This window comes from Mauremys mutica, chromosome 1 (genome assembly GCF_020497125.1).
Source record: "Mauremys mutica isolate MM-2020 ecotype Southern chromosome 1, ASM2049712v1, whole genome shotgun sequence".
Taxonomy (NCBI): domain Eukaryota; kingdom Metazoa; phylum Chordata; order Testudines; family Geoemydidae; genus Mauremys; species Mauremys mutica.
The window spans coordinates 36,464,033-36,489,921 of NC_059072.1; positions in this window are offsets into that span (position 1 = coordinate 36,464,033).

Sequence of the window (25,889 nt, forward strand, 5' to 3'; positions counted from 1 at the left end):
TCTGTGTAGATGGGGAGGGCCATAGCTCCACCTCCTCCACTTTGGAGAAGCTAGCACTACTGCAGGTGCTAGTCAGGAGCAATGGTTAAACTCAGGTGAACATTAGGACTGCAAATGTGTCTAGCAACTGCAAAGGGACACTAGTCGGGGGAAAGCTCCTTGTATACTCCCCTTCCTTGTGAATATCCACGGGGCTAGACACCATCTGGCCTCTTGACTGCAAGGGTAATTAGTCAATGGAACCATTTGCTTGGCAAATTATGATACAGTCATTAAACCACTGAGCTACCTTCGTACTCAGACTCAGCTATCTACGATGCATTATTATATAGGTCTCTGAAAATAGGCCTGTAAATTTACACAAGTACTACTATGATTATTAGTCCCAGGGTTTGATAACTTTTCTGTAGCACTGATCTTATTTTAAATGTTATTGTTATAGTTTTTTGTTGTAATGCTATTCATATATGAGAGACTTCTAAAATTTAGTTCCTTGTTAAGAAGCGTCGTGCTTGAGATTTGGAAAACATGTAATGTCTGACTCTATGAAGAAATGATCTTGGAGCTTGTTCAAACTTGTTGAGATAAGAACCAAGATACAATATTTTGGAATGTTTCATTTTTAAAATCTTTACCTCCCAAGAAAATTCTTGTATTTTTTTCTTCCAGAGACAAGGTGGGTGAGATATCTTTTATTGGACCAACTTCTGCTGATGAGAGAGACAAGTTTTCAAGCCACACAGAGCTCTTCTCAGGCTGGGAAAAGGTACTTCAAAAGATATTACCTCACCTGCCTTGTCTCTTTAATATCCTGGGATCAACACGCCTACAACTATACTCTCTTTTTTCCCTTCAGTTATAACATTGGCATTTTTATTTCTTCCATGTTATTTCTGGATGTGAGTTTTGAGAACACTAGTTGCTTGGGGTTGAACCTGGTAAAGAAAATAATGAGAAGATTTGAAACTGCACATGGATATTGCTAGTATAGAAAGGTGTGCCCATTTTTTTGCTCCTCTTACTACTCAAGAGCTCCCCCTGATGTCTTGAAATATATTGATTACTGTATAATTAATACAAGAAAAGGTCTCTGCTAGCCTCTCAATATTAAAATATTCAGGACTACTATTCAGTACTAGGGTGACCTGATAGCAAGTGTGAAAAATCGGGATGGAGGTGGGGGTAATAGGCGTCTATATAAGAAAAAGCCCCAAATATCGGGACTGTCTCTATAAAATCAGGACATCTGGTCACCCTATACGGTACTCTGATGTTTTAATGCTATCATTTAATATTTATCAACAAAACTAAATTTGCTGCTGACTTGTGAATATGGGAAGAGCATCAGATACTAAAACCTGTGTCTGCAACCTGGATCTGAACATGGGATGTGTTTCCAGATCTGCATTGCACAACTTAGTGATCAAACAGTAGCCCAGGACTAGCCCCACATGGGATTGTTTTATGTGTTTGTGTGTCCAACAGTGATGACGTCTCTGACTTTAATCCCAGTAAACTTGGTTTGTGTCCTTGATCATTAGGAATTTCCCATCCATCCTTCAGGCCACAAAGCATAGTAAGAAAACAGTGGAACACCTCTAGAAAAAATGTGGGGTTCACAGATACTCTTATGATACTGGTCTAGCACCTTGTTTTTCAGTCCCCACCATCTTTTTCACTAGCAGTCACTGCTTTTGAGGCAAATAGGTTTACAGAACAACAACATGATGCCTCTGTTAGTACCTGTTAGTAAATATTAATGCTTTTAGTTCTTTCTTTTGGTATGTTGGATTCATTTATATATCAACTATTCTCTAGAATTTTTATCTTCAGCAAAGAGTATGTCTCAATTCTAAGGCCCAGAGCACTGGTCCTTGACTGATAAGTAACCTTATTCAGGAGTTTTACCTATTACGCTATATTTTAACAATGTTGAGAGCCTTCATGTCTATACAACTCCAGATATTCTTGGAAACCATCTCAATGGAAATTAATAAGGGATGATTATTTCAGCAGATGTTTTCTGTTGGGGAATCAACATGGAAGAATGATGGTGGGGTAAGAAGGACCCGTGATGGGTTGGATCACAGAAACCCCCCTGGGAGCTGCCACCTGATGTGCCAAGACTACTTTTACCTCTGATTTCCCTGCAACCTCAGGACTCCAGCACCCTGTCTTGCTGAGCCAGACATGCCTGTCTGCTCCAACAAAGACCCAGGGTCTGAATTACTTGCCCCAGAACTGCAGGTTTACCTGAAAGCAGCTAACAGAAGTTTTCTTGTCTTTAACACTCAGATGCCCAACTCCCAATGGGGTCTAAACCCACATAAAACTGTTTTACCCTGTATAAATTGTTCGCCCTCTATAACACTGATAGAGAGATATGCACAGTTGTTTGCTCCCCCAGGTATTAATACATACTCTGAGTTAATTAATAAGTAAAAAGTGATTTTATTAAATACAGAAAGTAGGATCTAAGTGATTCCAAGTAGTAACAAACAGAACAAAGTAAGACACCAAGCAAAATAAAATAAAATCTATATCTAATCAAACTGAATACAGATAAGATCCTCACGAGTTCTAGAATGCTCCCTTTTACAGACTAATCTCCTTTTAGCCTGGGTCCAGCAATCACTCACACCCCTTGCAGTCACTGCCCTTTGTTCCAGTTTCTTCCAAGTATCCTGGGGGTGGAGATGCTCTCTCTTTAGCGAGCTGAAGACAAAATGGAGGGGTCTCCCAGGGGTTTAAATAGACTTTCTCTTGTGGCTGGAGACCCCCTCCTCTTTCCTATGAAAAATCCAGCTCCTAGATGGAATTTAGGAGTCACCTGGGCAAATCACATGTCCATGCATGACTCTCAGTTTTTATAGGTAGCATCCATTGTTTACATGCTACCTTGAATGTCTGCAAGTAGACTTCTTATGTGCATTGGAGCATTCCAAGATCCATTGTCCTTTAAGTATTTCTTGATTAGGTACTTAATTTCAACATTCCTTTCTCCAGGAACTGACCAAATGCTCTACTAAGGTTATTTAGAAATCAAGCCAGTATACAGCCAACATTCACAACATTCATAACTTCGAATACAAAAATGATACATGCTTACAAATAGGATTAATACATTCAGTAGATCATAACCTTTGAGATATGTTACATGGCATATGTAGCATAAAACACATTCTAAGCATATTTCCATAAAGCCTTATGGGAGGTACCGTCACAGGACCCACTGAGAGATATTATCTTGAAGAATTGTCCTCTCAGTTGTAAATAACCATGCCTTCACACATAGATCAGGTAAACTGAGAATGCATAGAAATGACATCACAACATATGTTTCTGGGAAAGTATTCTTGGCAATGAGGTTTCCTTTGTCTGAATCCCATATAATGATACTGATATGAAAACTTAGTCGGGGGAATGAAAACTGCACGTCCCTACCAGATGCAGGAGAGACACTTATCCAGCTCTTAGTCTGACAACAAAGGGTGTATTCTGTACAATGCTGTTCTAATCTCTGATTGATAATCTTAGATTAAATAATTCTGATTGAGCCTGTTATTTCAACAATCTTGAGTCATGAACTCAAACATAAAACACCTCAGAGCCACGTACCACATCTAATTTTCTACCTGTGCTGACAACTGTCTTGTGAGTCTCATGGGGTTTGGGCTTTTCAGATAAAGCCCCGTCTCCTGGAGATCGGTGATTATATGGCAATCTCAGCCATCATGGTTGCAAAGACAAGCTTGAAAACATGACCCTACTGTACCTGATGGCTCAGAAACCAGAAGGCAGACAGAAAGAGCCCCAAGCTTACTATTTTTTTAAAAAATCTCCTGTTTCTAGGACAATATCCTGATTTTTTTAGGGCCTGACTCATGAATTTTAAACATTTGGTGTTGCTGATATTGAGTCCATACCCCAGAAATCACCCCCATCCCAATTCAGTGCCAATAATCAATCCTTTTCAACCAATTATTTGGCCCTTGAACAATGCTCTGTCCCAATTCCATGGGCGCCAACTTCTATGGGCTCCTGGGCCCCAGGAATATTCACAGACAGGGGCTCTGCTCCAGCAATATTTGGAGCTAGGTTTCTCCCCTGCTCTGCGCTGCTGGCAGCCTAGAGCCCTTTAAATCCCAGCCGCGGCCGGGAATCAGAGGGCTCTGGGCTGCCCGCTGTGGTGGGGAGCCCAGAGCCTTTTAAATCCCAGCCGCGGCTGGGAATCAGAGGGCTCTGGGCTGCCCCCTGCGGCGGGGAGCCCAGAGCCCTTTAAATCTCAGCTGCGGCCGGGAATCAGAGGGCTCTGGGCTGCCTGCAACCGAGGGGAGCCCAGAGCCTTTTAAATCCCAGCCGCGGCCGGGAATCAGAGGGCTCTGGGCTGCCCGCTGCTGCGGGGAGCCCAGAACCTTTTAAATCCCAGCCGCGGCCGGGAATCAGAGGGCTCTGGGCTCCCCGTCGCAGCGGGCCGCCCCGAGCCCTCTGATTCCAGGCCGCGGCTGGGATTTAAAAGGCTCTGGGCTCCCCGCCGCAGCGGGCAGCCCAGAGCCCTGTGATTCCCGGCCGCGGCTGAGATTTAAAGGGCTCTGGGATCCCCGCGGCTGCCAGCAGCCCAGAGCCCTTTGAATCCCAGCCCCTGGCCGCTGATTGCCCCCTCCCCAGACCCCTGCCCCAACTGCCCCCCAGGACCTCCACCCCCTATCTAAGCACCACTGGTCCTTGTTCCCCAATTACCCCCTCCCGAGACCCCTGCCCCTAACTGCCCCTTGGGACCTCAGCCCCTATCTAAGCCTCCCTTCTCCTTGTCCCCAACTGCCCCCTCCTGAGACCCCACCCAACTTCCCCCCCAGAACCGCACCCCCTACCTGTCCCCTGATAAACCTCCTGGACTCCCATGCCTATCCAATTGCCGCCTGTCCCCTGACTGCCCCTTCGAACCTCTGCCCCATCCAACCCCCCCTGCTCCTTGTCCCTTGACTGCCCCCCGGAACTCCCTACCTCTTCTCCAACCCCCAAACCGCTTACTGTGCCACTCAGACCAGCGTGTCTGGCTCCGTGCAGCTCCGGACAGTTGCTGCCATGCTCCCCCATGGAGCCCACTGCCCTCTCCCACCCCCAGCACCTGCCTTCCGGATTTGAACACCTCAAAATTCAGGAGTGCTCAAGCTCGGTTTGGGCAGCTTTTACTTCATTTCTCCCAAATCAGTTTCCCCTGCAAGGTACCAACTGAAGGTGTTGGAGAACAGAGAGATCGGGTGGCCTCCTAATGCCTGGAAAATAGACAAAGGCCGGAGGAGGGAGTGTCAGTGCCTGTGCGGACTTCTGGGAAGTGCACGGTGTGGAAGGGGATGCTGTGATGCTTTGGAACAACTCCATACAAAGCCAGTCAGGACTCTGGGGGAGCCTCCTCTCTTGGAGCATACTGTCTCCAGGGCAAGAAGCTTACACCTTCCTGGGTCTGACCTCGGAGCATTCAGCATGCCCTTCCACATCATGCACTTTCCACAGCGAGTCTGCCCAGGCTGGTCCTGAGGCAACCAGAGGGCCCTGCACCCCAACTCCGCAGTCAGATGTGACTCTCAGCCAGACAGTAAAACAGAAGGTTTATTAGATGACGGGAACACAGTTTAAACAGAGCTTGTTGGTACAGAAAACAGAACCCCTCTGTCAGGTCTATCTTGGGGTGTGGGGAGCCCAGAACCAAGTTCTGGGTTTCTCCCCATTTCCCCAGCCAGCTCCAAACTGACACTCCCTCCTCTGGCCTCTGTGTCTCTTCCGGACAAGGAGGCCACCTGATCTCTTTGTCCCCAACACCTTCAGTTGGCATCTTGCAGGGGAAACTGAGGCACCCACACAGTATTCAGAGAAAATATTAAGAACATTCCCACTTCATCACAACAGGTGCAACAAAATATAATACTGTATATTGAAGTAGGCAAGTGCTGCTTCTGACTTTCCACTTTTAATTGACCCTTGTAATCTTGTGGCACTGACGCGTTGTAGCTTCATTTTATATCGGCTTACAGGGCGGGAGTGGGGGGGCACCACCATTTTGGGCACCACCAAAAATTATACAAACCTGCCGCCTATGCGGGCCAATTCATCTTCCACCTTGCCCAGGTTCCTGTTTAAGCTCTCTCCTTTTGCTAGCCTCCTACTAACCAATACTCCCAATCTCTCATTCACTGCCCCTCTTCAGTCCATTCTTGCTCCTCCACCTCTAGGCTCCCCAATCAATTCTCTATCCCTCACCCAGAATCCCAAATACAAAGCTGCCCTAATTCATCCTTTCCCCCTCAACCTTCTCAATCAATCCTCTGAATACTAATGCATGCTCTGCTGCCAAAGCAGTCCATTCTGTGTCACCACAGCCCTTGCATCCAACCTCTGCAGCTCCACCACCACCACTCCCCACTTAGTTTATCCTCTGCTCCTGAGGCACTGCCAATCAATCAGCAATCGATCCTCTGTTTTCCAAGCCTCACAGTAATCCATCCTCCATCCCAACAGCATCCCTCAATCATGGAATCTTCTCCCATACCCATGCTGCAGCCAGATAATCCTCTGCCTCCTTTCCACCAGCAAACTGGTCCTGTGCCTCCCAGAGATTTTTTCCTCTAAACAACTCAAGATGCGTCTCCCCACCCCAATGTCTCTCTTCTTCTTCTTCCAAGTTATATTGGGTAGCTGCATGAGAAGGGGTGGCATCCTTTGCTATTGGGCTCTGGCAAGGAATGGGGTAGCCTGCCCTACTTATGCTCCCACAGCCAGGCCAGGAAGAAGGCAGATGAACAGCAGAGTGGCAGGCCGTCAACTGGTATGTTGCTGAGCAGCTGTAGTAGGGCAGAGACAGAGTCATCGACTGGTGATGGAACTGGAGGAGAATGGGAAAGCAATGGAAGCCAAAAGCAAAAGAGATATGGTAACATCCATTGATACCTAATTGTATCCCTCCACACTCAACAACAAATATGTATTGCTTAATTTTGTAATGTGTAAGATATAGTTCCAGGTCTTTATTTTTACAAATTTCTATGATTATAGAGTTTGTACAATCTTTTAGGACAGAGCCTTTCATAAATTAAACAGCATTACAGTATTCTATACTTTTCAATCTGTAAAGCCTGTAGTGTATTTCTCCAACATATAACAATTTTAGCAGTTACATTTAAATAGATGAATTACACTCTCATATTGTATGATCTTTAACTATGGATCTTTAGTTAAATTTAATGCATTTTTTACTTTGGTCTGTAAATACAATAATTGTTGCAAGATTTTTGTGTAAACTTACTTTTAATTACATAGTTTTCTTTAATTACAAGAAAAGTATCTTGGGAGAAAAAGAATGCTCGTTGTTGCCTAACTCATTTCATTGACCTCAACATTGAAAATCCTTATATCCAAATCCTTTTCTTATACGTAATTTGTTTTTCAGTTTTTAACATGTCAAATTGAATATTTGGTGATTATTTTCTTTAAAGTAAATTCATACTTTTTTCTCTGATATTTCTGAATTTGCAGTGAGTTTACTGCTTTCGTATTCTTCCTTGAAGCTTATTGGTTTACTAATGTTCAATATTTAAAAAAAAAAAGAAATTAAGAGGTCACTTGATTTTTTTATCTGTTGATTATCAGGCAGATGGATTCTATTCTATATAGATACTCAAACAGTCCTGATCACTGAAGCATCTGAGATACTTCCAGGAGAACTTTAAGCAACATGGTTAATATCTGTCATGATGTGACTGAATCTCTCTGTGTCCTCCTCTGCTCAGGGGTAAAAAAATTGTGTGGGAAGTAAAGTGTTTTGTTTTGGAAGGGTTTTTGTTTTCAACCTTTTTTTCATTTGCAGACCCCAAAAAAATTTGAAATGGAAGTGCGGACCCCTTGGGAAATCTTAGACATAGTCTGCAGACTCCCATGAGTCCACAGAACACAGGTTGAAAACCACTGTGTTAGAGGAAAGTTTGAAGAGCAGAAAGTGGTGAGGTTTATGATGGTCCTGAGTTCCTGTGGGGTTTTGTTCCCTGGCTGGTCTGGTGAGTAAGGCACATTGGACTAAGACTCAGTAGAGATATGTTCAGTTCTGAGGTCTGCCACAGACTTCTCATGTGACCTTGGGGAACTCATTTAATCTCTCTGTGTCTTAGTTCCCCATCTGTAAATTGGTAAATTTTTTGTCTTCTCTTTGAGTAGAGACTGTTTCGTTATGTGTTTGTACAGTGCCTAGCACAATGGAGCCTCTGGGTGCTACCATAATACAAATTAAAAATAATTATAGACAATCACAGTTTCACAGTCAGAATACTGACATTTTTCAGCATTTCACATATCCCTGTTATGAAGAAGTAAACCATGCAGGCCATAATCCCCTTCCCAACTTCTTCAACTGGGATTTCTCCATGTTCAACAATTTAGAACATTCCAATCATATCACACTTCTTTTCCCACAAAAACACACATCTACTTTCACTCTCTTCTCTTTGCTCACAGTCCACATTTATGAACCACTGACTTTTAAATGGAATAGCTTACATTTAAAAATATATATTTGAAATGCCTCAAAAAAATCTCAGTCTATAACTTCACCTGTCAGCTCTTTGGGCCCATCTTTTTGTTATGTGTTTGTGTAACCCACATGTTATATCCTTGGGGGAAGCCGGTTTAGGAAGAAATCACTTGAGGCCAGACAGCAGACAGCTAACAAAACTACCATTTTATTTACAGACACAGAGCTCACCCAACCGGCCGAACCCGGCTGGGCTATCCCCTAATAATCTAACTCAGTTGCCATAGGAACAAAAACCATGACAACCAAATACACAACATATTCCTTCCCCCTTAATAAGAACATCCTCTAAATAAAACACACACTAGACTAGAGAAGGAGGGTAGACTGCCTCCATTCCCGGCTAAACCCTGGGGATTATTTTGCCCCATAACCGTGGGTTTGCCCTAGCTAAAGATCCAGCCGATGAGGAGGCCTTCTGTCTCTAGGTGGATTACGGCGAACTTCTGGTGTTGTTGCACCCGAAAGTACCATGGGCTCTGGGTCCGCAGCACGAACAGGTGAAGAGGTGGTATCAGCTCATGCTGGACAAAGGGGTATCTCAGCCGCCGGCAGTAATGGAGGAGAACAGTCAGAAACAGGTGATTTGTGATTCGGTGTCTCACCAGAAGTGGTGAAGTCAGACCACTCAACTGCAGATGTGTCCTGAGGACTGGCATGACCTGGCAACAGCTGATCTACATGTCGCCGCCAGGTAAGATTCTCTGCAGTCTTGACTATGTAGGAAACAGGTCCTGTTTGAGTGATGATTGTGGCAGGGACCCATTTAGCTCTGGAAGTATAATTCTGAGCCAAAACTGGCTGTCCCACGCTAAAGGTTCGCTCTTTTGCTCTGGGTGCCTGTCTGATAACTTGATTTTGCTGCTGATGTTGCACAATTTGTCGGGGTTCAGAAGGTTTCAGCAGATCAAAGCAAGTGTGCAGCTGTCGTCCCATCATTAGAAAGGTCGGAGATGCCTTGGTCGTAGCATGAGGTGTGTTTCTGTAGGAAAGTAAGAAGTTATCCAGACGCTTTTGAATGGAGTGTTGTCCCCTTGCTGATTTCAAAGCGTGTTTCATTGTCTGCACAAATCTTTCAGCTAATCCGTTGGTGGATGGATGATATGGTGCTGACGTGATGTGGTGTATCCCATTTGCCTTCATAAAATTTTGAAACTCCTGAGAGACGAACTGCGGTCCGTTGTCGCTCACAAGTTGTTCTGGCAGACCAAAACGACTAAAGAGTCCTCGTAGTTTTTGGATAGTACTCTCTGCAGTAGTGGACTGCATTATAGAGACTTCTGGCCATTTAGAATGGGCATCTACTGCCACCAAGAACATGCTTCCTTCAAGGGGGCCAGCGAAGTCAATGTGAATACATTGCCACGGGTTTTCAGGCCAGTCCCATGGGTGTAGGGGTGCCCACTGGGGTGCATTCCTCACACCCTGACATGACATACAAGCTTTTGCCTTCTCTTCAATAGCACTGTCCAATCCAGGCCACCAAAAATAGCTTCATGCAATTTCCTTCATGCGCACTATTCCACAGTGACCGGAATGTAGCTGTTCTAACATCTGTGATCTCAGTGGTGGTGGAATAATGACACGTCTCCCCCACAACAAACAACCAGATTGGACTGATAACTCCGTCCTCCTGGACATGTAGGTAACAAGGTCGGGTGAGACAGGAGAGGTTTGTTGAGATTTTCCATGCATCACCAGGTCCATAACTTGGGACAATACTGGGTCAACGCAAGTTGCCTTCTTTATCTGAGTAGCAGTGATGGGTGTATTCTCTACCTGTTCAAAGTAGAAGATTTCCTTTTGGGCACTATCTTGATGTTTGACCAGCAAAGGCAACCTTGAGAGGCCATCTGCATTGCCGTGCAGAGTGGATTTCCAATATTTAAATCCATAGAATCATAGAATCATAGAATCTCAGGGTTGGAAGGGACCTCAGGAGGTCATCTAGTCCAACCCCCTGCTCAAAGCAGGACCAAACCCAACTAAATCATCCCAGCCAGGGCTTTGTCAAGCCTGACCTTAAAAACCTCTAAGGAAGGAGATTCCACTACCTCCCTAGGTAACCCATTCCAGTTCTTCACCACCCTACTAGTGAAAAAGTTTTTCCTAATGTCCAACCCTAAACCTCCCCCTCAGCAACTTGAGACCATTACTCCTTGTTCTGTCATCTTCTACCACTGAGAACATTCTAGATCCATCCTCTTTGGAACCCCCTTTCAGGTAGTTGAAAGCAGCTATCAAATCCCTCCTCATTCTTCTCTTCTGCAGACTAAACAATCTCAGTTCCCTCAGCCTCTCCTTGTAAGTCATGTGCTCCAGCCCCCTAATCATTTTTGTTGCCCTCCGCTGGACTCTCTCCAATTTATCCACATCCTTCTTGTAGTGTGGGGCCCAAAACTGGACACAGTACTCCAAATGAGGCCTCACCAGTGCTGAGTAGAGGGGAATGATCACATCCCTTGATCTGCTGGAAATGTCCCTACTTATACAACCCAAAATGCCATTAGCCTTCTTGGCAACAAGGGCACACTTTTGACTCATATTCAGCTTTTCGTCCACCGTAACCCCTAGGTCCTTTTCTTCAGAACTGCTGCCCAGCCATTCGGTCCCTAGTCTGTAACAGTGCATGGGATTCTTCCGTCCTAAGTGCAGGACTCTGCACTTGTCCTTGTTGAACCTCATCATATTTCTTTTGGCCCAATCCTCTAATTTGTCTAGGTCCCTCTGTATCCTATCCCTACCCTCCAGCGTATCAACCACTCCTCCCAGTTTAGTGTCATCTGCAAACTTGCTAAGGGTGCAGTCCACACCATCCTCCAGATATATGTGTGTGCTGAAAGTAACAATGCCCAACATTGCATACGACTAGCAGCTAATGGGGGAATGCCTGTGTAGGGTCCAAAAATTGACGTCAGAGGTCGATGGTCTGTGAGAAGAGTAAACTTTCGCCCAAACAGGTACTGATGAAACTTCCGAATTCCAAAAACAATTCCTAATGCCTCACGTTCGATTTGGGCGTAGTTAGTTTCTGCTTTGCTTAGAGTGCGTCAAGCAAAAGCAATAGGTCTCTCTTCTCCCAAAGGCATAATGTATGACACGACTGCTCCCACTCCATAAGGGGAGGCATCGCAGGCCAATTGAAGGGGTAAGGATGGATCAAAGTGCGTTAGAACTTAGCAATGCATCCTTAGCTTTGTTAAATGCAACATCACAGGCGTCAGTCCACTTCCAGGCCTTGTTCTGCCCAAGGAGCTCATGAAGTGGTTTTAGCAGTGTGGCTAACTGTGAGATGAACTTTCCATAATAGTTCAGTAGTCCTAGAAACGAGCGCAGCTGGCTTACATTTCGAGGCGGGGGAGACTCCACAATAGCTTTAACTTTTGCAGGGGCCTTATGAAGACCTGCAGAATCAATGATGTGTCCCAAATATTCAACAAAGGGCTTGAAGAATTCACACTTGTCTTTGCGAACTCGTAGGCCATACTCTTCCAGTCTTTGTAGGGTAGCCTCTAAATTCTTTAAGTGATCCTCTTCATTTCTTCCAGTGACCAGGATGTCATCCAGATAGCACTGAACTCCTGACAAGCCACACATGATCTGGTCCATAGCCCTCTGGAACAGGGCGGGAGCAGACGTTATTCCGAAGGGTAGGCGACAGTATCGATAAAGCCCCTTATGAGTCACAATAGTCAACAGCTCTTGGGACTTTTCATCGACGTGCATCTGTAAATATGCTTGACTCAGATCAATCTTACTGAACTTTTGTCCCCCAGCCAGGCCTGCGAAGAGGTCATCGATGCAGGGAAGTGGGTATTGCTCTGCACACAACACTGGGTTGACAGTGACTTTAAAATCACCGCAAATCCAGAGATAGCCATCTTTCTTCACTATTGGAACGATAGGAGTGGCCCATGAGCTATGGGTAACTGGTATTAGGACTCCATTGGTGACCAGGCGCTCCAGGTCCGCTTCAACTTTCGTCCTGATGGCATATGGCACAGTTCGGGCTTTCAGATATTTTGGTGGACTGTCAGGTTTAATGTTCAATGTCACAGTGATTCCCTTCATACTTCCCAAATCATCTCCAAAAACAGCAGCATGTTTCCTTAGTATAGGGGTTTGACTGGTTTCTTCTTTAGTCATCCGGTGCACTTCTGCCCAGTTCAGTTGAATCTTCCCAAGCCAAGACCTACCCATTAAGGCTGGGTAGTTACCTCTCACCACAAACAGTGGCAATTTAGCAGCCTGTCCATTGAGCTCCACCTTAACATCAATAGTGCCCAACATGGGCACAGCTTCTCCCTTATACATCTTCAGAACAGTTTTTGTTGCCTTAAGCGGAAGATGCTGTAGCTTTTCTTTATACACAGTCTCGGAGACCAATCGAGACGGCTGCACCGGTGTCCAGTTCCATGCGTATACGTTTGCCATCCAACAACGGGGTTACCCACTATTCATGTGAGCCCATTGCCAAAGACAAAACATGCAGTGGCACTTCCTCTTGCGATGAGATGTCACTTTGATCATCCTGGGTCTGCTCTAGGGTATGCAGGGTTCCTCTTTTTGTCAGCCAGACCACAGGCCTCTTTTTCTTTTGTTTACAGGCACAATCAATGTGTCCCTTTTTGCTACAGTGTCGACACACCAGGTCCTTACACCAGCATTCTGATGCCTGGTGACCTGGCTTACCACAGCGGTAACATTCTTGACTCTGCACAGTTTTGTGGGTCGGTTCTTGTGACACTTTTTGCACCCTAGGGGATGCACCGATGTATTGCGCCTCCCTTGTAGCCAGTTCCATGGAGACAGCAATATCAACAGCCTTCTGTAAGGTAAGTTGAGCCTCTGTCAGTAGGCGCTTCTGTATAGCTTCACTGTAGAGGCCACACACTAACCTGTCACACAGGGCATCATTTAACATCTCCTTAAATTCACAGTGTTCTGCTAGCTTTTTTAAAATTGCTACAAATTGTACAACTGTTTCATCTTCCTTTTGGTCTCTTTTGTGGAACCTATATCTTTCAGCAATTACCAGTGGTTTTGGGGAAAAATGGGACCCCAGGATTTCCACAATGTCACTGTAAGATTTAGTCGCTGGCTTAACAGGGTGTAGTAAGCTGCGTAGCAGGGAGTAGGTTTTAGCCCCTACAACACTTAAGAATATTGGCACCTTCTTCGCTTCTGTAATGTCATTTGCAATAACAAAAAGCTCAAAACGCTCAGTATACACATGCCACTGCTCTATATTCTCATCAAAAGGTTCCAGTGGCCTGGTCAGAGTAGCCATGATTTTTAATTTCACTTTCACAGTCAGTGCAAACAAGCAGCTTTTTTGTTTGTTTGTTCTTTACCTTGACTTCTACTTCCTTCTGTTACTGGAGCAGCACCGGAATCCCACCCTCGTCGCCACTTGTTATATCCTTGGGGGCAGACGGTTTAGGAAGAAATCACTTGAGGCCAGACAGCAGACAGCTAACAAAACTACCATTTTATTTACAGACACGGAGCTCACCCAACCGGCCGAAACCGGCTGGGCTATCCCCTAATAATCTAACTCAGTTGCCACAGGAACAAAAACCATGACAACCAAATACACAACACCACACACCTCCTGAGTGTGGTGCTCTGTCCCATCTAGAGGCACTGAGACCACTTAGACTAGAGATTAATTAGTCGGCTACAGCCAGGGGTGAAAGTAACTTAAAGGACTTACCGGTACGCTGGAGTCCTGAGCAGGGGGCGTGACCTCAACTGGAAGAGGCGGGGCCTTTAAATACCTGGGCCCTTTAAATCACCACCGGAGCTACCAGCTGTGGCTGGGAGTCCCAGGGCTCAGGGGCGATTTAAAGGGCTCAGGACTCCTGCCGCCACAGAGCCTCGGGTCCTTTAAATCACTGCTGGAGCCCTTCCGCTGCTACCCCAGGGCTCCAGCAGCAGGGCTTGGGAGGCAATTTAAAGGGCCTGGGGCTCCAGCCACTGCAGGGAGCCCAGGGCCCTTTAAATTGCCAGCCTGGGGAAGCTGGTCCAGTCCGGCACGGTGTACTGGCTCTTGCAGGTATGCCATACTGGACCATACCAGCTTACTTTCTCTTCTGGCTACAGCCTTAGCTAAGAGGGAGGTGGTTTTTATCTCATGCCATAGAGGCTCATGTATTTAGCTCCAGATGTCCCAGGTTCAATCCCGCTTGCCAACAACCAGGGTTGGTTGGTGTTACAAGTGGGGAAGGATTTCAGCTGGGAAGTCTCTGAAGCTCCAGAGCACTTCCTCAGCTAGGGGAAGTATGTCACACACACACACACACACACAAACGCACATGCTTCCTGGGTGTGGTGCTGCGTCCCCTCTCATGGCACGGAGACCACTTAGAGATTAATGAGTCTGCTACAACCTGAGCTATGGGCCATGTGGCTTTTAGCTCATGCAGTAAAGGTTCATGCATTTAGTTCTGGAGGTCCCAGGTTTGACCCCGCCCACTGACGACCAGGGTCTGTCGGCGTTACATTTGCACAGTCTTGCTTCTAGGCACCTCTACACTAATAATAATGATGATAATGTGGCTTCTACTAACTCTCTGTGCTGAAAAAAGTCTTTACAAAAGCAGGGAAATAACAGAGCTGCTCAGATACTCTGGAAAATTCTTTGACAGAAAATACAATTTCTACACAATCAAAAGTTGCCTCTGAATGCTGGCTGAGAATTAGGATCCAAAATGCTGTCTGGGTGGGGTTTTCTCTTAGGGACACAGCAGAGATGGGGTGCAGAGAAGGCTGTAAGGATCCTGCCCAGATCATAAGACTGAGAGGATGCTGCACAATGCAAAGAAGGCAGATGTTTCCTGCCAAGTCTATTTGGCATGCCTATGGAGAAGCTGAGAAGTTTGGAGCACTGGCCAAATTAGATTTTCAGTTCAAATCTGAGCCTAAGCCTTTTTAAAGCTTTGGGAAGATTGCACATCTTTAATACAAGCAATCTTTCTAATACAGCTGTCAAGCTATACCTGGTATAGCTTTACTATCCACCGCTTAAGCTCAATCCTAGGTTTAAAAGCCTTAACAATTACCACCTAAAGCTACTAAGAGCATACTATCGTAATCTTGATAACTTATTCACTTACCAAAAATGTTATTTGATACCCTCTAATATTATTTTAAATTCATTATTTTCATTACTTTATATAGCGATACTCCTTTTTTTAAGCTTCTAATATCATACTTTTCTGTTTGAAGTTTTATAATGTCTTATGAAATGAAATTAACTGGAGATTTTTTATGGGAACAATTCTATCAAGATGGAGGTGGCCTTTCTGTTTCACTTGTAATTCTTGTACTGGGCCTGTTCATTAGGCTGTAATCCTTTCAAACACCTGCGTGGTTTTTTTTTATCTGAAAAGTCTGAAAAAAATGTAGTGGCATCTTGACTTGCAAAAATAGTATCTTGTCTTCATTTTCAGGGGGAGCTGCTTTCCATCAGGTCATGTTGCATGACAGCACATAGAGTCTGATTCCCCCCTGCCTTACATTTTGTGCAGTCATTTATACCTATGCAAAATAGATGTAAGTGCTATTAAATCAGAATTCTGCCCTCACTTAAATCAGTGGTGACATCTACAGCCACTTAGTCATTTGCACATGTGTAAGTAACTACACAAGTTGCAAGGCAGTGGCGAACCAGACTCACAGGTGGTAGCAGCAGGAGCAGAACCAATGGGGCATGCTAGATCCTCTCCTCTTTCTGCCTCTGGCTCAGAACTACAGAAAGGGAGCACAAAATGGGATAGTAGAACACCTGCTTCCAGAAGGAGCAGCAGAGGAAGCACTAGATCCCCAGCATCCTCTTCCCTGTAGTGTGGAGCCAGCAATCCCCCGAGCGCTCTTTTAAGAAGGCCATAAAAGGCTCCAGCACCTCAGAAGAAAGAGAGACTCCAGCAGGGAGGAATGTTAATACACTGATCTCCTGGCAGAGAACCGATGGCACCTGAAAAACATTCTTTCATTCTTCCTGACTTTGCTTACACATGCGATCATATGTACATAGAACTCACTGAATATCATGTAAGTGGAGTTGGGACAGGATAGTGGAGTGGTCTTTTGTTAATTCTGTGTGGCTTGATGGAGATAGGGCAACAGCTATGGTACCAGAAACTTAGGTGTAGATTTGGCATTTCTCCGTTGCTGCACTGGACCAGTTGTCCATGCTAATATTAGATCTACCAGCTGACTTCAATGCTGTTAATCATGAGGTGTTGTTAACTTATATGCAGAAAGATACAGGAATAGACAAGGCTACTCTTGAGTGGCTCTCCTTTCCTGGCTGAGAGTCCTACATTATGCATTGGGAAATTTCTCATTGATTCTGAGCTCACCTATAAGCAGAATGCCTCAGAGTTTTCTCCTTCCACATCATTTTGTTTAGTGTGATGGGGGTTAATGACAAAGTATGGGCTGTGAAGTTTTCAGTACAATGATGACACTCAGATCTATATCTCCAATTTGGCTATTCCAGCAGTGGTAGTTGAAATCTCTATCTAATATCTGGAGGAGGTTCCAGCATTGATAAGAGCAAGATGGGCAAAGTTCAGGCCACACTGAAATGCTTTTGTCAGTTTGGGCAAAAGAGGTGAAAGCTATGACAGCATCTTTATCACTCTATTGATTGACAGCATTGTCTGCTGTTTGTCTCTTGAGTTCTTAAGTTCAGGGTCTGGTTAGAGATTTTAGACGATCAAATAGCAGTGGTGACTGGGCTACTTCTTGCCATGGCCAGAAATGTGTAGCGTTTTCTTTCAGACACAAACTTCATTAACATACCTCAGGCTTATTCTCTACCAGATTAGAAGATTAGACTAATGCTATGTGCTTTGCATGGAAATACACCCTAAGTTTATTCAGATGTTGAAACTGGTGCACAATTCTGCCTCCCATGGAGCCATGTATCTCCACAGCAGGATATGACATTGACACTGCGTGATCAGTGTGATCTACACTGGTTGACTTCCTGATAGAATTTAAAGTGTAGCTATTGATCATAAAGCCCTAAATGGCCTTGAAAGACCATCTCTTTTCCCATGGTTACTGCACAGTCTAGCCCTTTCCAGGAGTGGCCTTGTCATTCGAACGCTAACACTTGGCAGCAATCTGCAAGGTTGTTCAAAACAGTTGTATTTAGTAGTGTAGAGGACACTCAGAACTCCTAACAGCAGCAAAGACTCTGTCTTTGATGGATGCATCTTGCAAAGTCCAGGCAAATGCAAACCAGCAAAATGAATGCATGTTTGATGGGTTGTTTGCCATGACAGCTGCCCTTGGAGGTGGGCAAGACAAAGAAGTTACGTCTGGCTCAAGCAGAGTGTTTGGCTCTGACTCAGCTCTATGCCCATATATGTGAATGAGCCAAGAAAGAGACAATCCAGTAAGAGTATTCTGGCACTTCTTCCTGGCTGTTACAGTGACCTTATACATCACTTCATACATTCTCCCGTGTGTATGCGTATAATCAGTGCCAATGGATCGACTAATGTTTTGGCATGGCTCTGCCTTGGCTCTGGCTTCAGACTTTCTGGCTTGCTTATGTACATTGCATCCAGCATGCTTGTGAAATTAATTAACGTGTATTTAAGAATAACTAATATCCATTCTATGTTTTAAAAAATGGTCCCGAGAATGGGGAGATTAAAATAAATCAAACAATGAATTATACATTAAAATAACCTTAACTACCAGCTTTAGTACACCAAAGCAAGGTAATGCAAAGTTGAAATTTAACCTCTGACTCCATTACCTACATCTATATATTGCAGTGCCTCATGGGTGTGGAGTGTGTGTGGATGTTTATGTGTATATATAATATACACATGTATATAATATACGGTATATGTTGGGGTTGTGTTCTTGAAAAGAGCGACGGACACCGAAACAACAGATACCAGGGAATTTTTTCCCATAAGAAATAATGGCCTGCCCCATCTCCTCTCGCCCCACTCCACCTCCCTCCTTCCTCTTGCTGCCCAGTTCCACCCATTCCTCCGAGCGCACCCTGTCCCCATTCTTCCCCTCCAGCGCCTCCTGCACACCACTGGACAGCTGTTTCCCAGCGTGCAGGAGGCGCTGGGAGGGAGGGGGAGGAGTTCATGCTGCCAGGGATGGGAGGGAGGGGCACTGGCTGCCGGTGGGAGCTAAGCACCCACAGAAAAATGATGCAAAAGGCAAAGTGATGGATACGTGGATTGGGACCAATGTGAATTGGAACACGTTTCCCTATTGATCAGCAACGGATACGCAAAATGACGGATAAGGGGGAGACATATGCCAGGGACCCCCTGTATTTTATTTATTGAAGAAGTATCTAAGAATGAAAAAAAATGTGCATTGTTGTAATATACTGGTTGCTGACACAAGAGACTGTAACAGCTTTTGTTTGATGTCCTGGCAGGATGGTTCTTTAATATGAGTGTTATTGATACAATGGATTGTAATATCTCTTACAAAACCATTACAGGCTATTATATTAGTGCGCGTTTGAATATACAGCAATTGATGTATCATTGACATAACAGCCCAGTGCCTGAATACCTCTCCAGCTATATGTAAATTAAGCCCTTGAACTAAACATAATTTATGAATTTCAATGTCTTCCATATACAACTGCAACTATACTTTAGTAAATGAAAGAGCTTGACAAGTTTTAATTTTCCATCACTAAAACAACAAAATGATTACTATCACTATTTACCAAGCACCCCAGTGGTACATGTTTCATAAAACACAGCCTTTCAGAAAAGCATAGAAAGCCAGGTCCTGCATCACTGCGGTCAATGGGAGCTTTGCTATTGACTTCCATGGACACAGGCTCTAGCCCATAATCTTGATTTGACATGACACAACAAAGGAAGATCATAAAGAGGTGGGGCTGGTGATAGTAAGATTGTGGCTAAATGAGTACGGAAAGGTCACATCTTGATGGTTATTTGCATTGTGGTCCCACGTAAAGACCATAGTTGGGGATCAGGTTTCATTGTGCTAGACACTGTGCCCACTTATAACAAATGAGACAGCCACTGCTCCAAAGCACTTACATGCTCAGTAATTATAATGTTTCAGTTTCCTTTTAAAATTGGTTGTTGATTTACTGAAATTCTATTCCACTTTATAGGCTCATTTGAACAATCAAGCTGTATTTTAATAATGAGGATCCATAAATATCCTTAAATAAGAAGCAATTTATTTGTCTTATTTTAAAAAAATGTTTGATGTTGATGACACAGGAAAATATCACCCCAATTTTTCCAAGGGAATATTCAGCATGACGCTTCCTTGCATAGCCTTGCAATGTGCCTCAGACCGGCCTGTATGGAATGCCTCTTGGGGTAGTTCAGATTCCGTGTCCACTCAGTCTTTGTCCCTCTACTGAATGTTAATAGGAAGGTGATTTTTGTGGTGTGGACTGTCCAGCAGGAGTTAGACTGAGATCACATATGTATTTCATTTAGGACAAAGAGCCATTTGATAGTAATGCCTTTACTCTCACCTGAGCGGGATTGAAACCAGCAACCTGATGGTAGAGGGGAAAAAAATTAAAAAATGTTTCCTTTTGCACTTTTTGGACCTAAAATTAGTCAAAATGTTTTAAACCAAAATGAAAAACATAATTTTTAAAATTATCTTTAAACTTTTTAACTTGTTTGGCTCATTGGCTGCATCTAACAATATTGAGTGCATTTGTATATAGCACCAAAGAGCCCTGTTCAGGAGTGGATTTTACTGCACTTTTTGCAAAGTATATTCTCCCTTTGAGACTTATGTGTATATTTCACTTGGGCTAATGGGAGTTATATGCACTGAGAGAAATTAATAACCTATTCATTCTGTATGCTGGGCAGCAATTTTTCATTTCATGCATCATATACAACTTGCTATACAAGGTCAGTAAGTATTCTTAACATACAGAAAAAAAAGATTGAGACAGCTTTATTGTTTTGAAAGCTAGATACATTGAGCTCATAATTCATTTCCATAACAGTGTAGCATCAGAAGCTGCACTGACAGCCAGTCACAAAATCCTTAACACAAAATCCCTGCCCTCTCACTGAAGTCTATTTGGCCCAAATTAAACAACATAGGAACAAACCCAAAAACACTTTACAAAAGAATCTGTAAAATGAATTGAGGTTTGGACTATTAATAACAGTCCAAACAGTCAATTCCATTCACATAGACTAAGACCTCAGCCATTCAAAGTGCAATGGAAACTCTGAGCATTGTAATGATGTGAAAAGAAAGTTGAAAGTGTTGAAGAAATTCAAAGTAGTCAATAAAGAATGTCTAAGACAGATGCTACTTAAAGGGCTTGTCTACATAGGGACATTGACAGGCAGAACTATAGTAGTATAATGCAGCTTCAATTCTGCTGGTATAACTCCCCATTTGGATACTCTATTTCAAAATAAGAATGACTTTATTCCAGTATAATTACTCTGCTTCCAAAGATTCACTCCCAAGGACTAGGTGTAAATGAAATGTCATTTATTTTCTTTGGATACAAAGGACACTCCAAATGGAAACGGATGGGCCTGAATCTCTGGACTGAAAATTGCTTGAATTTGGGGGCCATTCAGATACAGACCCTCTCTAATTGTGTAAACTGAGAGAAAAGCAACAAACTAATCTGAGTATGCCCATGTATTTCCTCAGGAAAATCTTTACCTTTGCCATGGCTTTGTGAATCACCTCAGGGAGATAGTAAACACAGCTAAAAACTCCATTTATTGAAGGGAAAAAAGTTCATTTTCATTTACATTTCAAAGGCTATTTTAATGTCTACAAATCTAATTCCCAGAGAAAAAATAGTTTTCTTAAAATTAGAGTTTGCATTAAATCCCCATTATTTTTGGCTACAATTCAAATAAAGACTCAATCTGGGAATTCATTTCTGATGGTGTTTATAGTGCATACTTGATTAGCTGGATTATGTAGCACAATACTGCTGCTTATCCACTAATAATTTCACAACAGAATGGCCATTGTCCTGGAAAAGTGCCCTGTCCGGGCCAAGCCTGCTTTGGCAAGTAGAGGAACTAAATGACCTTATACATCCTTCCCAACTTTAATACCCGCTGTTCTCTTGTTTTAGCAGCTAGCTTGATGTTTGGTGCAAGTCAGGTAGAATACAATACTTGTGCTAGGTCTCTGTGGTTAGAATTGGTTTCCTTTCCTGTAAATCAATGTTTCCCATACAGAAGCCTGGGCTTAGGTGGAGGGAAGACTGAAAAGAGAAGCTGTGGGGTTCCAGGTAGAAAAGAGAAGAGAAGTGCAATGGGTAAAGGTATATGGCTACATTATATTCTCAGTGCAAATGCACTGCTGTGGGCGACATGGTGGGCAGCTCCTTGGGCTTCCTCCCTGCAAAATACCTTACAATAGGGCACAAATAGCTCATACATACAGGGCTACAGGCTCAGGAAGCAGCTCTCTGGGCCCAAATATGTATCTCATAACACACAACTTAACAGTGAAAGCACATTTGCATGGTACAATTTGATTTCCTGATAGTGATCATCCAATCATGCCAAATTTTCTCCTTGCTCCATTTTCTGTACAATATGACTGGGACTTTAAGGTGCAGATGGTTGAGTTTTACATAAACTGAAACTTTTTTCTTTAGTAGGTAGAATGCCTTTTCAAAAAAAAACACCCTTCCCCGCAAAAAACCCAAGCAACCCCCTGCCCAAAAAAATCTCGAAGAGTTTGTTTGATGTTGATGTAATTCTTTTGTCCTTTTTTCTATGGGCTGCATGCAAAGATCCACAATCAACTACACTGTAGGGAAGTCTGAATTAAAAGTAAAATTACAACCAGAATAACGAGTTTATAATTTCAGTTTTTCTCTTATTTTCTTATTTGTGTGATGTGTGTGTGTGCCTTCTGTCTCTGAGGCACCTCTCACTTTCCTAGCTACTATAAGCTTTCAGATCAAACAAATAAGAAACAAGAAAACAAAGTTAAAATAAAAGCTATAAACAATAGTTTTGGTACCTTAATCACTTGTTCTTTACGTCTTTCTTGTTCCCCAATCAAACTTCATTTAGATAGGTTTGCTATCTCATGCTGCTGCTATCTCAAGCAGCCTCACCATAAAATAGAAAAGCTTCTACACCAAGTACATACACAAGAGAAGTACCAAAAAGAGGATAGGTATTTAGAAATTTGGTCAGAGGAGGCCTTCCCTACCAGCAAGCCAGAATCTGTGATCCTGAATAAGTAATTTATGATGTCATACATTTATATTGTGTAGTAACTTTGCCTTAATAAAAAAGGGATTTTTAAATAATAATAATAAAAACCACAAGTAGCTGTTCCTTCTTACACTACCAGACTGATTGTTAAAGGAACTGTTGTAGAACTTGTAGGAGCACACAAAAATTACCTTCACCCATGAAGAAAAATGTAGATAAAATGATAGTAATTTAGAGGTATTGAGAAGTATCAACAAAAAAATATTGTCCATAGTTTACCAAAATATATATTCAAGTAGCACTATATTTTTCACCCAGTGCAAAAATACACTGGAAATTTATAACATTGTTATAGAATAGTGTGCTGCTAGAACTGAATACAAGTTAATACAACTGATACTTAGGACTTGATCCAAATCTCACTGAAGTCAATGTGAAGACTACTTTTCACTTCAGTGGGAATTGGATCAGCCACCTAGATAATTTGAGCAAGTCTACATTATATTTTTATTGCAAGTTGGCTACATTTATGATTGACTTTCATAACTTTTTGTTTCAAGAAGTGATAAAATGATTAGACTTTGTATTTACTATCTCATATCTTATTGAAAGCATTTGTGTGTTGTAGTGAGATATGAGTTGCATATGAAACCCTTTCAGATTAAAAGGTTCTTATTTTTAGATGACCTTCCCAACCCCACATCAAACCTGCAATGCTTTATCATCATAATGGGCCAAATTCACCTATGGCATAATTCCATTGAGATAAATTAAGCTGCACTGATGATACATTCGGTTAATTTAGCAAATATTTTCATCACTTTGATTATATGTAATTTTCAAATATAGATTTTGTCCTGGAATATAATGATTTACTTAGTCACAACCTAGAAAAGTGAATGTCACTTATGGGAAATGTGAGCATACTGGACCCTGACAAATTGAATTTAATCTTAGGAAATCCTTTGATTTGACAGATGATATTGTTCACTCCTGTCTGGATTTGTTTGGAGCCCCCATTTTATGGTTGAAGGGCTGCATATATAGAAAGCCTGTACATCTGCTATGCAGTTCAGCTGCTATTATGAAGCGTGTGTGATTTCTGCAGTCTTAAATATGCATTACCTGTCTTGCACATTTCCTAATTAGTTCAACCAATTTTCTTTCTGTCTCCAGGTAATATGAACCAATGATCTGAATCTGATGTTGTTAACAGAATAGAGTTCTGAACAAATGTTTTAGGTCACAGTCTGTTTATAGCACTACAAAAAGTGCCTTATTTGTCCCCTAATTTATACATTTCGATTTCTTTATTAATTTACCAGAAAACTAAACCATTTTGAATTCCAAGAGCTTAACAAATATTCAAGTTTATTCCAAAGCAATGATTGATCCAAGCTGCAACTCGCAAGAGAATACCACTCTTAAAAGTAATATGTCAGGATTGAAAGACAACCACATCATTACAATGTTTAAAAATGTATGAATGTACCTGCTTTCAAACACACCATACAAGTTTTTCAAACTTTAGTTTCCCTTCAGTGACGTCCTGCTTTTATTTATTTTAATATGAGTGACACATTCAATCAAACAAATTGTAGCAAAGTAAATGCAACTATGATTAAAAATAACACATTACCCCGTACTTTCACCTGCTGGAATATGATAGATTTGTTTATTTACATAGTAAATCGCATACACTACATTGGTGCTTTCTTTTAGTACAGTGGTTCCCAGACAGGGCTCTGGGGCCCCCTGGGAGGCTGTGAGCAGGTTTCAGTGGGGCCATCAAGTACGGCAGGCATTAGACTCTCTGGGGCCTAGGGCAGAAAGCCAAAGCCCTGCTTCATAAGAACATAAGAACATAAGAAAGGCCGTGCTGGGTCAGACCAAAGGTCCATCTAGCCCAGTATCCTGTCTACCGACAGTGGCCAATGCCAGGTGCCCCAGAGAGAGTGAACCTAACAGGCAATGATCAAGTGATCTCTCTCCTGCCATCCGTCTCCATCCTCTGACGAACAGAGGCTAGGGACACCATTCTTACCCACCCTGGCTAATAGCCATTTATGGACTTAGCCACCATGAATTTATCCAGTCCCCTTTTAAACATTGTTATAGTCCTAGCCTTCACAACCTCCTCAGGTAAGGAGTTCCACAAGTTGACTGTGCGCTGCATGAAGAACTTCCTTTTATTTGTTTTAAACCTGCTGCCTATTAATTTCATTTGGTGACCCCTAGTTCTTGTATTATTTTTTGGGGGGGAATAAGTAAATAACTTTTCCTTATCCACTTTCTCAACATCACTCATGATTTTATATACCTCTATCATGTCCCCCCTTAGTCTTCTCTTTTCCAAGCTGAAGATTCCTAACCTCTTTAATCTTTCCTCGTATGGGACCCTCTCTAAACCCTTAATCATTTTAGTTGCCCTTTTCTGAACCTTTTCTAGTGCTAGAATATCTTTTTTGAGGTGAGGAGACCACATCTGTACACAGTATTCGAGATGTGGGCGTACCATGGATTTATATAAGGGCAATAATATATTCTCAGTCCTATTCTCTATCCCCTTTTTAATGATTCCTAACATCCTGTTTGCTTTTTTGACCGCCTCTGCACACTGCGTGGACATCTTCAGAGAACTATCCACGATGACGCCAAGATCTTTTTCCTGACTCGTTGTAGCTAAATTAGCCCCCATCATGTTGTATGTATAGTTGGGGTTATTTTTTCCAATATGCATTACTTTACATTTATCCACATTAAATTTCATTTGCCATTTTGTTGCTCAATCACTTAGTTTTGTGAGATCTTTTTGAAGTTCCTCACAATCTGCTTTGGTCTTAACTATCTTGAGTAGTTTAGTATCATCTGCAAACTTTGCCACCTCACTGTTTACCCCTTTCTCCAGATCATTTATGAATAAATTGAATAGGATTGGTCCGAGGACTGACCCTTGGGGAACACCACTAGTTACCCCTCTCCATTCTGAGAATTTACCATTAATTCCTACCCTTTGTTCCCTGTCCTTTAACCAGTTCTCCGTCCATGAAACGACCTTCCCTTTTATCCCATGACAGCTT